This window comes from Dermochelys coriacea, chromosome 2, assembly GCF_009764565.3.
Source record: "Dermochelys coriacea isolate rDerCor1 chromosome 2, rDerCor1.pri.v4, whole genome shotgun sequence".
Lineage (NCBI taxonomy): Eukaryota > Metazoa > Chordata > Testudines > Dermochelyidae > Dermochelys > Dermochelys coriacea.
The window spans coordinates 175,951,768-175,966,329 of record NC_050069.1 but is presented as its reverse complement, the minus strand read 5'-3'; the positions used below and the strand labels follow the sequence as shown (position 1 = coordinate 175,966,329).

Genomic DNA, 14,562 nt, shown 5'->3' with positions numbered 1-14,562 from the left:
TAAGCCCATTGCTTCTTGTCCTCTCCTCCGAGGTTAAGGAGAATAATTTTTCTCCCTCCTCCTTGTAACAACCTTTTATGTACTTGAAAACTATTATGTCCCCTCTCAGTCTGCTCTTCTCCAGATTAAACAAACCCAATTTTTTCCAACCCTTTCCCTCATAGGTCATGTTTTCTAGACCTTTAATCATTTTTGTTGCTCTTTTCTGGACTTTCTTCAATTTGTCCACATCTTTCCTGAAATTTGGCACCCAGAACTGGACACAATGCTCCAGTTGAGGCGCAGAGTACAGAGAAAGAATTACTTCATGTCTTGCTTACAACAGTCCTACTAATACATCCCAGAATGCTGTTTGCTTTTATTGTAACTGTGTTACACTGTCGACTCATATTTAGCTTGTGATCCACTATGACCCCCAGATTCCTTTCTGCAGTACTCCTTCCTAGGCAGTCATTGCCCACTTTGTATGTGTGCAACTGATTGTTCCTTCCTAAGTGGAGTACTTTGCATTTGTCCTTACTAAATTGCATCCTATTTACATCAGACTAGGGCTATTAAACAATTAAAAAAATTAATCATGATTAATCGCAAGATTAAAAAAAATCACAATTAATCACACTGTTAAACAATAATAGAATACCATTTATTTAAATATTTTTGAATGTTTTCTACATTTTCAAATATATTGATTTCAATTACAAACACACAATACAAAGTGTACAGTGCTCACTTTATATTATTATTTTAATTACAAATATTTGCACTGTAAAAAACACAAGAAATAGTATTTTTCAATTCACCTCAAACAAGTTCGGTAGTACAATCTCTTAATCATGAAAGTGCAATTTACAAATGTAGAATTTATTTATTTTACATTACTGGACTCAAACAAAACAATGTAAAATTACAAGTCAACTCAGTCTACTTCTTGTTCAGCCAGTTGTTCAGCATGTTCTCTGGAATGGTGGTCAAAGCATGAAGGGCATACAAATGTTTAGCATATCTGGCACATAAACACCTTGCACCGCCGGCTACAAAGGTAGCATGGGAACACCTGTTCTCACTTTCAGGTGACATTGTAAATAAGAAGCGGGCAGCATTATTTCCTGTAAGTGTAAACAAACTTGTTTGTCTGAGCAATTGGCTGATCAAGAAGTAGGACTAAGTTCTGAGTATGCCTACTAGATTGAACTCAGCAAGCAAGATAGGGACTAAGTCAAATGCCGTACAGAAGATTATTATATCAGCAGAGTTACCTTTATCTACTACATTTGTGATCTCATCAAAAAAACTATCAAGTTAGTGTGACAAGACCTACTGTCCTTTATACTATGTTGATTGGCATTAATTATGCTGCCATCCTTTTATTCTTTACTCATTTCATCTCATATCAGCCTAACCATGATTTGCCCAGGACTGAGGGCAGACTAACTGGCCTGTGGTTACTTGGGTGACCCTATTTACCCTTTTTAAATATTATGATTGACACTATTCCTAAACTTCCAGTAAAACAACTGTGTCTACACTAACACTGTGACATTCCAGCTGCTTTAGGGCACCGTTTCAGCTCCTGGGAGATATTTTCTCCTGAGTGTGGGTGTGCCAGACAATTCTGCAAGATGTGTAACAATAGAAAGGAATCTACCTGGCCTCAGCTTTACTTCACCCCTTACTGCATATATATACACACTTCAAAGACTGTAAGTAAAGTAGCAGGAAGCCCTTTGAAAGCCCCTACCTGCTCCAACGTCTAAATGTAGTCTAAATGTAGACTGATCTGGATGGAATACAGGCTTAGGCAGCAGCCTTCTGCCTTAGCCTGCTTTTTTCTGTCTCCATGGTGCTCAGCCACAAGAGCACACAAGGGTTCTATAGGCTTCTGTGAGTGGGCAAAACAGAGTTTTTATTAAAAAAAAAAAGTGTGGGGGGAGGTAGGGGAATATAGATGGGCAGAAAAAGGAGGGATGACTGCTGCTCCTGGGGGGATGCCAGGGAGGTATAAGGGGACATGGAGGATGCCAAGTCTGAGAGATTAGAAATTACTGGAAGGAGTTTACAAAATTGTTCTACAAAGCAGAAACAGCCACAAATATTTCAACCTCCTGTCTGTCTATCCATTTTCTTGGCCTGTTATCATTAGGACAGCTGAGCAACTTATGGCATACCTGATTATAGCCAGATAAAGTATTTGTTTCTGCAGTAACAGTAACCACATAAAGATAAATACCAGAAACAATCAGTCTGAAAAGACAACATATAGCGGCAACTGTAAATTACTTATGAAGTCATTTTACCAATGGAGTGCCAGAGGCTGGGACTCTACTTGAATGTTTGTACAGTACCTAGCACACTGCAAGCAATAATAATAAGTTATGGTGTTTGATACCAAAAATCCAATAGTTTACCCCTTTTATAAAGAAACCAGATTGTGTATATTATACAGAATATGTAACAAACACATATTAATAAAAAAAACAATGTTCTCTATCATGCAGTCAAAATAGTTCTAAAAATAGGATACATTCCAGAAACAAAGAATAATAAAAACAAAAGCTCATCGTGCAAAGAGGCAACACTGCTACAATTTGCTCACAGTGGAGAATAGATTAAGATAATGTAACACTGTCATAAATATAAAGGGAAGGGTAAACCCCTTTAAAATCCCTCCTGGCCAGAGGAAAAACCCTTTCACCAGTAAAGGGTTAAGAAGCTAGGATAACCTCGCTGGCACCTGATCAAAATGACCAATGAGGGGACAAGATACTTTCAAAGCTGGGCGGGGGGGGAGAAAAAAGGCTCTCTCAGTGATGTTTTTGCTGGGAACAGAACAGGAATGGAGTCTTAGAACTTAGTAAGTAATCTAGCTAGATATGTGTTAGATTCTGATTTCTTTAAATGGCTGAGAGCATAAGCTGTGCTGGAGGGAATGGATATTCCTGTTTTTGTGTCTTTTTATAACTTAAGGTTTTGCCTAAAGGGGTTGTCTATGTTTTGAATCTGATTACCCGGTAAGGTATTTACCATCCTGATTTTACAGAGGTGATTCTTTTACTTTTTTCTTCAATTAAAATTCTTCTTTTAAGAACCTGATTGCTTTTTCATTGTTCTTAAGATCCAAGGGTTTAGGTCTGTGCTCACCTATGCAAATTGGTGAGGATTTTTATCAAGCCTTCCCCAGGAAAGGGGGTGTAGAGTTTGGGGAGGATTTTGGGGGGAAAGATGTTTCCAAGTGGGCTCTTTTTCACTTATATATCTGTTTATACTGCCACCACCAAGCATCTAAGTCCAAGGGAAAAAGGAAAATAGTTTGTACCTTGGGGAAGTTTTAACCTAAGCTGGTAAAAATAAGCTTAGGGGGTTTTTATGCAGGTCTCCACATCTGTACCCTAGAGTTCAGAGTGGGGAAGGAACCTTGACAAACACCAATTTAGTCTAAGCTTTATTTGAATTAGTAAGTTACATACATGAGCACAGAGGACAGAGAATTTGCCAACAGGAAAGCCACCCCTGAGAAACAATTTTTTAAACCAATTCCAAATTAGATACACCCCTCAAAAATGAAATGCTGCTAGTTTACACCTCTAACAGACAAGTAATCACAAGTCTGATCAGAATGAAATAATGATTAGGGCCGAGTGAATAAACTGATAAATAATTCAACCTCTTTCTTATTGTAGTCAGTATATGAACAGCTCACTATTTCCTTGAATGTACTGATTATTCAAAATTATACATACTTCTTAAACTACAGATTGCTCATGAAACAGTTTATTGCAGGTGTCGTTACTAGCTGAGATTGGTTATATAAGTCACACCATATTTTTGTTCCCCAACTGGGGATGAACCTGCAAGCACTTCTGGATCCCGTATTCATACACACAGGTGATTCTGATTCTGACCTGAGCTCTTCTATGCCACTTGGGCAGACTAAACAGGCCATTACAGACTGAGAAAAAGTTCCCTTGGCACAGGAGCAATTTAGAGCAAATATAGCCCTTGGTATAGGTGGTATGCTGCGTGCAGGGCTGAAGACAAATCAGGGTAAGATCAAGGTGTAGTGCTGAGTACTAGAGGTGATTTCAAGATGCAAAAAGGAAGAGCTGCTATATATTAGAGCAATCCTAAGAGTTACTCTAAGGGGTTGTCTTCACTGCAGAGTTAACTAGAGTTATCTACACTCGAGTTACTCCTGTTGAGTCAGCCTAGCTCAAGTGCCAGCATCCACACTCTGAAATAACACTTGAGCTACACGTGAGATTGATTGTGTTAGCAGCTGATGAAGTCAAAACTTGAACTTTATAGCTAAGGCTACGTTTATGTCATGGAGGTCACAGAATCCATTACTTACAGAGACCTCCATGACATTCTCTGCTTCAGCCCCAGGGGCCGGCCAAGGGACTGGAGCTGCCAGCCAGCAGGGCCCCCTGCAAGGTTCCAGGGACAGGAAACAGCCTCCTGAGGGGGCCCTCTTCAGGGTTTCAGCAATGGGAGACAGCCTTGTGCTGGGGGGGAGGGGTGGCGCCTTGGGCAAATGGCGGGGGTGTCCCATTTTCTCTTTGGGAAATATGGTCACCCTGCAGCTCTCAGCCACTGTGGGTGGAGCCCCCCACAGCTCCCAGCTGCTGCAGGAAAAGGGGAACCCTACAGCTCCCTGCCACCACGGTGGCAGGGGCAACCATTGAGGTGCAGCAGCAAATGTCACAAACAGGTCACGGTTTCTGTGAATTTTTGTTTATTGCCCGTGACCTGTCTGACTTTTACTAAAAATAATCATGACAAAATTTTAGCCTTATTTTTGCCTATGCGCCTCCACTGGCCAGCCACCTTGAATTAAGGGAATCACTGTACTCAAGAGTCTCAAATTAGGGACAACAATCAAGATAACTGCAGAGAAAACAGGAACCAAATACTGCTGTAGATATCAGCCCTCAGGGCTGCTCCACCTTATGCGGGAGGCCAGAATTGGGGTGGTGCAAACATAAAGCCACTGTCTCCTCCTGGCCCTGTGCTTTCTGTGCTGTATCCCTTAAGAGGTATGACAGCATTTGTCCTATTGTTTTGAAAAACACCTTTACAAGAACATTCAGGCAAGTAGAACTTTATCACCTGGAAGTTTGTGAAAAGTGAACATATGAGGCAGGAACAACATTGCAATGATCTCATTTAAAATTTCAAATCACAGAAATTTTTGGACTAATTTGCCCAGCCCTTCTATTGCTACAGTAATCTGTACAGAAAATGTGTCTTGAAAACAGGCTAGTAAATTGACTATACATGCCACAATTCTCAACAGGAATACTCTTTTTAGATGTACCATAGATCAGTGGTTCTCAACCAGGGGTTGGGGGCCATGAGCAGATTTCAGGGGATCTGCCAAGCACGGACAGCATTAGACTTGCTAGGGCCCAGGGCAGAAATCCAAAGTCCTGCTGCATGGGATTGCAGCTTTGGGTACCAAGCCCCACCACACGGGGCTGAAGCCAAAGCCTGAGCAACTTAGCTTCACAGTGGCCCCTGTGGCGTGGTGCCCCAGGCAATTGCCCTGCTGGCTACCCCTTAACACCAGCCCTGGCTTTTATATGCAGAAAAACAATTGTTGGGGCAGAGCTGGGCCATTGAGTTTTTATAGCATGGGGTGGGGAGCCCTCAGAAAGAAAAAGATTGAGAACCCCTGCCATAGATGATTTAATATTTGCTCCTCTGATAATGAGGTTTTGTTTGTCGGCTTTTTTTGTTTTTAAAGTTACAAATGTTATTTTGCTGTTTTGTACATCTTTCCCTTTGTCATCCACTGGATGATTACCAGGGACTCCTGAAGGCTGCTGCTAAAATCTATTTCTAGGCCATTCTAACTGACATTCCTAGACATAAATCACAGACTTATTTAATATAAATGGTGAACTACTCTGTTAAAATGACATGTTCTGCTTCTAGAGAGGGACAGAAATTATGAAATAATACATATAGTAATTACCCATGCAACCTCTTTGAGTAACTCCAGCACTGCAACAGGAAATTAGAAAAAGCTATAAAATACTGATGAAGGGTTTTATTTTGCTTCTAATCCTGAAAGCTTCTTATCTCCATCTTCCACATTTTTCTTTTAATACACAATATTCCAAAAAAAAAAAAAAAAAAAAGAGTCTAACCAAAAAAATGAAATTTATTAAGCCCCTCTAACCTTTTCACCTCCATCTATACATACATATCTACCTCAAGAGGATTTCTAGTTAGGAAATAAATGTAACCATTTAAGCTGTTACTATACTAGGTTAATGTAATATGACAGATTTTAAAAGCTGAAATTAGTATTTATCAAAAAGCCCACTAGAAAAATAACATGCTGTGATCATTGAACAAGCAATATGCACAGTAAACAAGTAAATAAAATAGAAAAAGCAAAGCAGAAGAAGCTAAACAATGGGAAAGCATTTTTCTTAAAATGCACAAAAGAGAAAAATGCAGGAGGTTTTCATGTTTCTGTGTCACCAGGTATGACATGAAAAAATAGCTTTGCTTTTGAGAGATTTTAAAGTTAAAATGGGGAGGAGCAACAGCGAGAGAAAGAAAAGACTCAATAAGTTAGGAAGTAATCCTTTGCACCTAAGCACGGACATTGTAGTAGCTTACATATGATGTATACCAGGCTTTAAAAGGTTAAATTTGCAGCAGAAAAATGGTCCGTTTTGGATTGCAGTCGAAATCCCCCTCTAGTGGTCACATTGGGGTTTATAATGAGATGGATCAAATTTAACAATCATTCTTCCCATTTTTCACTGGAAATTTTCAGAAAGAAAATCATTTTCACAATATAACAGAAAAATATATTTCAAGACCCTGAATCTCCACCCACACCACTGTAAATCAGGAGCCATTACAATAAAATCAGTGACGTTACAACAGCGTAAAACTTGTGTGAGATTTGGACTTATGCCCACTTCAGTATTTTTTTTGAGTGTCCATTTTTAATTTAACAAATGACCATAGCATGATTAGGTTTTTTTGCTTAATAGTTACCTTCTAAAAATCAACTCCATAAGCAAGGTTTATTTTTTTTTAAAAAATTAAGATTGTCCTGGGAACCTTAATGTTGAATTGATTTTTAAAAAAAAAAAATTATTGTACTGCCTTATGCTCTCAAAATGCTAGACTAATTGCTTCTAGGGAATGTAGAACTCTATTACAATTATGTTTCTTATTTTGATGCCACTACTATATCCCAGTTAAATTATCACAATTTACCATCTTTTTTTTAAATAATCTCTTTTTTATAAAAAGCCTAATTTCTCTTGAACAATGCCAAGGTTTTCCTCTTAATGCAACAAACAAATCTCCATTTAGGAACAACACACTTCCCATTCACACTGCTGTAAGCCCTTAAATACTTTTCACTTTCATTTTTAAATTAAGTATTTCAGCATTTACTAGTATGAACGAAACTAAAAAGCAGCGTGAGCACAGGTAACCACCACAACTTTTAATTAATATTTTCTCAATATTTAGATTTAAAAAACATAATTAAATGAGAGGGAAAGAATCAATATAATGCAGTGGGTGGTAATGAAAGTGAGTAAGGAGTTCAGCCTGTCTCATAATTTTACACACCTAATGCTGGTCTTAAAGTGCAGGGGCAATCTGAAGGAGAGAGATCTCTAGCGAGTGAAAAGTGCTATGCACAACTGACTCCCCAATTCATTGGAAAGAAAGACGCTGCATTAATCCCCAGCAGAGAAGTGCCAGGTCTCACAGATTTGGGAGGAGAGCCTCCCTTCCTGGTGACAGAGTAGCAGCCGTGTTAGTCTGTATTCGCAAAAAGAAAAGGAGGACTTGTGGCACCTTAGAGACTAACACATTTATTAGAGCATCAGCTTTCGTGAGCTACAGCTCACTTCATGGTGACAGAGCTAATCCCTCTCCCAGTGGGGGGAACAAAGATTTGGTTGTCTCAGAAAGATATTTACTCATTTGTCCAGACCCGCCCTCGTTCAAATTGTCCCCACAACCTGGGACACGGGGGGGGGGAGAGAGAGAAAATATCTCTGTTCTTCCCATCTTCCCAGCTCTGGGCTGCCTCCAAACTCACTGATTCAGCCTCTTTTAAAATGGAGAGGTTTCAGAGTAGCAGCCGTGTTATTTATTTATTTGAGCATCAGCTTTCGTGAGCTACAGCTCACTTCATCGGATCCGGACCCAAGAATCTAGAATGCATCCGGTGAAGTGAGCTGTAGCTCACGAAAGCTGATGCTCTAATAAATGTGTTAGTCTCTAAGGTGCCACAAGTCCTCCTTTTCTTTTTAAAATGGATACATCACACTCAAACCAGACCTCACCGCTTCCTCCCTTTATGCAAAAAGAAGAGGAGGACTTGTGGCACCTTAGCGACTAACAAATGTATTTGAGCAGAAGCTTTCGTGAGCTACAGCTCGCTTCACCGGCTGCATTCAGTGGAAAATACAGGGGGGAAGCTGTAGCTCACGAAAGCTTCTGCTCAAATACATTTGTTAGTCTCTAAGGTGCCGCAAGTCCTCCTCTTCTTTTTGCGGATACAGACTAACGCGGCTGCTCCTCTGAATCCTCCCTTTACGCACGCGAGGGACCAGCCCGGCGAGGGGGCAAGACCCACTCCGCTCCTCCACTAAGGAGGAGTCCCCAAAAGCCCCGAGCCAGGGGAGCTGCTGACCCCTTGTTCCAGGGGTTAGTCCCGAAAGGAAGAGCCCCTCATGCACTCGCGTGCCTCAGAGGCTGCGTGACCCGTGGGGGCCGCTCTGCGACTTACAGACACGATTGCAGCAGGAAGCCGAAGCAGGCCGGAGAGATTCACGCTTCCTCCAGGGGAGCCGCCATATTGGAACTGGGCAGCATAAAGAGTCACTTTATGGGTAGGGCTCGGCTGCGGGGCGCACAGGATGGCGGCTGGGGGCCCTGCAGCCTGCCGGCCGCCGCCTGGGAAGGGAGCCGCGGTAGAGAACCGCCGGCTGCTGCCCACCCAGCCTCTAGCTGCTGGGGGAAGGGGGGCGGGGAACTTTTAAGACTCCACGTGGAGGGCGAAGGGGCTTTGCTTAGTCACAGCCCCTCTCCATTCTCGGCACGACATGGGAGCTTTTGCTGCGTCAGTCTCACCCCCTCTGGGACTGAAGGGGGAATCCGCCCCCCGTGTTATAGTGTCTGCCCTGGGGATGGGGTGAGTACCTAGGTCAGTCTGTTCCCTATCTTTAGCGATGAGTTAGAGGGAGGAGGATTTTGCTGTGTGCATGGCAGGCTCTCTCTCCTTAGGGAGGAGGGACGAAGATTGTACTGTGTAGATAAATGTCTCCTGTGAAGCCATCGCCTCCTGTGTTTTCTTAAAAAAAAAAAAAAAAAAAAAAAAAAAAGAGTACTTGTGGCACCTTAGAGACTTAACACATTTATTTGAGCATAAGCTTTCGTGAGCTACAGCTCACTTCATCCAATGCATCCGATGAAGTGAGCCGTAGCTCACGAAAGCTCATGCTCAAATAAATGTGTTAGTCTCTAAGGCGCCACAAGGACTCCTTTTCTTTTTGCGAATACAGACTAACACGGCTGCTACTCTGAAACCTGTGTTTTTAAACCCCCCCTCAGTCAAATTATTGTCACAGCATGAGAGAACCACCACACAAAACATGGTGACTAGATTCCGTAACAGTGCATTTATGGTATGGATTTTATTGGGTTAGTTATTCACAGCTGAGATATTCAACATATTTTTGGAATTTCTGGACAGAGTACAGTGTACATAGGAACCCCCAATCTGTTGCAATTAAAAACCCTGCAGTCAGAAGAATTAATTTTGGAAAGTTAACCAGTTCTGGGCTTTGTATCTTCCCATATTTCTGTTGGGACTTCTAAACAACTAACCTATCTTTTTAAAAACTGAAACTTGAAAAGTGAAGAAAAATTGACAGTAAGTGGAAACTGAGATCACATAATATATGTAGCGATACTGGGCTCCTGCTTATTCTCTTTTCCTTCCATCACTCCAAAAACCCTGGCACACATATATTTGGAGTGTGCCAGGCTGCAGCCCCTATTCCGGCTCCTCACCAATATTTTATTACGTTTTTGGTTGCACTTTTCCCCTCACCTTCTTATTTATGCACTCCCTATCCGAGGCCCCACAAAGTCACAGGATCTCCTGGTTAACCTCCTCCTGGCCCTAGCTAAAATGGCCATCTATAAAACCAGAGTGAGGAGGTTGGCCGATGGAGTCTCCTGTAACTGTGGGGCCTATTTCCGATCCTCGGTCCGTTCACGTATCTGGGCAGAGTTCCTCTGGGCGGCGTCCTCTGACTCCCTTGACGCCTTTGAGGAGCAGTGGATGCTGTCCGGGGTTCTCTCCTCGGTGTCCCCGTCCAATTCCCTTCGTTTGACCCTTTGACCACACTCCTGTCCCTGTTATTTCATTAGTTGTCCCCCAGAATTATTTGGTATCTAGGTTCTGTGGATCCCCCTTTTAGGCTGGGGAGGGATCCTTTAGTAGTTGACGAGCTTCGCCCGCCCACTTCCCAGATCCCAATAGGATCAGCTCCAAAAGCAAGGAGATATATAGGTTATGTAGCCTAATCTATTGATCTCACAGGGTTAGATATACATTATAATACACTGGTTTCTGAGGGGTCAGCCGCTTGGTTGGCTACAGTAGAGAGCTTGTAACCAAACTGAGGACCTAAAGGTGCACAAATGGGACAAACACAAATTACTGCTCTTGCTGTGATTAAACCCTTTATTAGCCAGCCAAACAGTAACACACACTGCCATCTGGCAAAGAAGATAGAAACAATACCAAACTACTCACACCATCCTTTGTGGCAATACCAGAGAGACAGTAGGTGGACATTGCCATGGTGTCTCTCACCATAGTTAGGCCAGAGAACATCTTTTATATTATGTTACGCTAATGCCCACTTCATCTTATGCATAGTCATAATGGGTTTGATCCCCTTTTCCTTATTTGAACTTCCATACCCCACTTGTTTGGGTTCCCCACTTTGATAGGTACATTTATGTCACAATCATTAGCATTGACACCAATCAGTTTTAGGGTGACCAGATGTCCTGATTTTATAGGACAGTCCCGATTTTGGGGTCTTTTTCTTATATAGGCTCCTATTACTCCCTACCCCCATCCTGATTTTTCACATTTGCTGTCTGGTCACCTTAATCAGTTTCTATAGCATTATTGCGGTTAATACTTGTAAATTCCTTAAAAATACTTAACCCATTTTTGCAGTCTCTTACTTCATACCAGTCAGCTGGCTTACTGCACTTTATCTTTTGGTTTTGACATCACATGCCTATCATTGCTCATGTCAAGCCTCAACCTAGGTCTTGATTAGTTATCCTAAGCCACCTTACAGGCCCTCAGCCTGCTGGTTTTCTACTTGCGTTCCAGCATTAATCAATGTTTACATACTACGTATATAAGCCACAGTTACAGAATGTTTTTGATTTCCTACTTATACCAGTGTAAATCAGGAGTAACTCAGTTAAAATCAGGGTGTTACATCAATATAAAACTAGTGTGAGTGAGAGGAAAGTAAGCCCCCCACTATATAGATTGGCATGTGTTTTCAGATGATCTTTTGTGCTATATTTGTTGATGTTACATGCTTACACCCAAATTCAGTAGTGGCACTCTTGAATGTTTGCAGTAATAATCATTGAATGACACTATTAACCTTCATATGTATATACTGGAAAAATATAAAACTGATTATATATATGAACAGAATTATATACATACACACAATCTCCAGTTTTATCTGGTACTGCAACCTACTCAGTTGTTCAGTATTGCACAGCTGCCTGAGCTGTGCATTTTTGTGTATTTCAACAAACAAATTCTTTTAAAAGCAGGTTAATGTTAGATGTCGGGCCGCTGACTGCCTGTTCATAGCTTTAAAAAAACACTATAAGAATATAAATGAAGAGTCTCTCCACATACTCACTGTCCCTCTGCCAGAGATGCAGAGTTTAAATAAAATTAAACTGCCCTGAAGGTCAACAGAATAGCAGGAGACAATTCAGTAGTCCAAGAATCCTCCATAGAGATCACCTGCTACTTGTAATGGTGTTTACTTGCAGTATGGTATTCAGCCACTGTGGCCCAGATCCACAAAGTTACATAGGCACATAAATCCCAGCTTTAGGCTCCACTACAACTCACAAAGCTCCTGCTCAGCTGCTGGCTAACACTGAAGACTCCTCATTCGATGCCTACATTTCCAGTAGTAAAAGTTCTCTGCGTGCCTAAGTGTCTGCCTTTTAGCTTGTGTTCTGCTGTCTTGCTTGAGCCATCTAAACACACATCTCCCACCTAAATTCTAACATAATCCATGAACAGGAGGCAAATACCTATCTTGCTTGCTAGGCTCAATCTAGTAGGCATGCTCAGAACATGCCTGCCACCCAAGATGCTTTTCAAAATCCTTCCACAGGAGGAGGAAGAGGTGATTCAACTTTGGATAAATCATTGGAGCCGGGGGACTTCTGTGGGAGTGGGTGTCCTAATCACCCAGCAATAGAATAAGTCTTTCTCTTGCATGTTCTCTTACTCTGGCCCAATGACTCTGTAAGTATTTAATCCAAACTAGAAGAGCTTTAAGGGGAGAGACTGAGGGAGTGCCACATTTGATTAGACTATTCCATAGCTCAGCGGCTAGTGCACATTTCTGAGAAGTGGGAGACCCCTGTTCAAATCATTTCCCACCTCAGGCAGATGGGGGAATTGAACCTAGGTCTTCCCCATTCTAGGCAAGTAATGTAACAATTGGACTAAATGTTATAAAATGGGTGCTGGTGGCAGCACTCCTCCTCCTCCTCCTGTAGTTATTTGGTGTGGGGTGAGAGAGGTGCTTCTTGCCTTCCCATAAGAAATAACTTAGGCACCTAAACCATCTGACTTCAGGAAAGAGATTCCTGGCTGCGAATCACAGGCAAAAGGAGGCAGCCTGGGCTTAGGTGCCCAGCGCTGTGACAGGGGTGGGACTCAGGGCACACCCTTCTCATTGGCATTTCCCATTGGCTAGCTTGGACAGCTACTTGTTTAGGGCGCTGGCTTTTGTGGATCTTATTTTAAGGTGCCGATCTCTCCCCATCCATTGTAGAGGGAGCCTAGGACCTAACTCAGGCTTTGTGGGTAGCAACATTGTTCCTGTGATTTTCTAAATAGGCATTGTGACACTTGTGTGTCATAACACTTAAGTGGATCTGGGCCTGTGGGAAACTGCTTGTCTCTGTGAGCAAATACAGACTTCCAGACAGGATTTAATCTCTGCTAAACAAGACAAGGGAGACAAAGACAAACACACAGGTTGAGTTCCAGTTATGGCTTTAATAACTGCCTCCTGTTTAACCAAACTGTGATTCCATATATCATGACAACTACCAGCCTCTGGATGTCCAATTCTAAGGTCCATCAAGGAGCCTTCATTAATATCTGCTGTCGTCGTGGCACATAAAAGAAGATGCCGTTTTTAAGTAGCCAAATCCCAAATATGTAGGGCTTTATAAATTAAAATGAATATATTGAACTACATCTGGAAACCAACAGAGGAGGTCCTTATAGGCCCTTAAATAAGTGGGTAACCATATTCTTCACTAGTGGCTGGTTCTGGCCTTTATGCAAAATAGGTACAGTAAAATATATTACACTCACATGTAACTGAGTAGATACAACAATCCTTCATTTCAAAGCAAGCATTTTAAACCTAGGTCCAAGTCTGTTCAGACAAGTATTTAAAAAGTATCAGAACTTCCTAAGTCTAAACAGATCTCAAAAACTTCTGAGAACAGGTGTTTCCATGGTATTTTGTTACTTTTCCTGGCCAGAACCCCCAGAACCAGAAACATGCAAAAATGGGAAGATCACAGAGTGGCTGGCCCTTTTAGGAAGATATAGGACCACCAGCCCCACCTGTGAAACAATTAGCTTGGGCTCCTTGGGTTGTGAGAAGCATTAAGGAAGGAGACAGACTCTCAGGGAGGAGGATCTGGCCCCATCTTGAGAAAGGGATGTTCAGGATTTCATGTATTGGACCCCAGAAGGGAATGTTTCGAATATCTAGACTGTGTGGGCTTTTCAAGGGGCCCTGAGCACAAATGGAAAGTGAGGCAGGGTGCTGCAGAGTAACCCCAGGCCAAAAAGGGGCACTTAGGAATAGTGCCCCTGCTACAAGGGGAATCTTCTTTTTAACAAAAGATCTCCAAACTTTTTCAAATCTCCAAAAAGACCATTAAATTTCAAATGAAGGTTCAGATCCATTCGTAAGTGCCTATCCCCCACACATTTATGCACCTACAGTACTTAACTTTACTACTATGAATGTTTGACGTCAATAAGACTGTTTACAATAGTCAAATTAAGCAGGTGCAAAAAGTCTGCAAGAATGGGTCCTTATTTATCTCTACCGTTTGCCCATCCATGTTTTAAATCCAAATTTATCTTCATCTGTTTCACCACTGTAACTATGAAGCAACTTTTACAGTCTGTAAAACTGATCAGAATGTAGACTGTGGTGTTCTAATTACTGTAGAGGAGGAATG

General features: G+C 41.8%; 1 protein-coding gene across 15 annotated transcripts in view; it reads right to left on the bottom strand.

Annotated features, from left to right (window-relative positions):
- LOC119851123 (cytochrome c oxidase assembly factor 1 homolog) overlaps nucleotides 1-14,562 on the bottom strand; it is a 134,532-nt gene that overhangs the window by 117,204 nt on the left and 2,766 nt on the right. Inside the window, exon 1 of one of the 15 annotated variants that reach the window (XR_006279184.1) lies at nucleotides 8,777-9,032. The exons of 12 other annotated variants lie outside the window; for them this stretch is intronic. The gene's annotated coding sequence lies outside the window, so the exon portion shown is untranslated. Of the gene's footprint in view, nucleotides 1-8,776; nucleotides 9,033-14,562 lie in introns of those variants that run through there. 2 more of the 15 variants (XR_006279189.1, XM_038390408.2) reach the window with 2 other exon arrangements.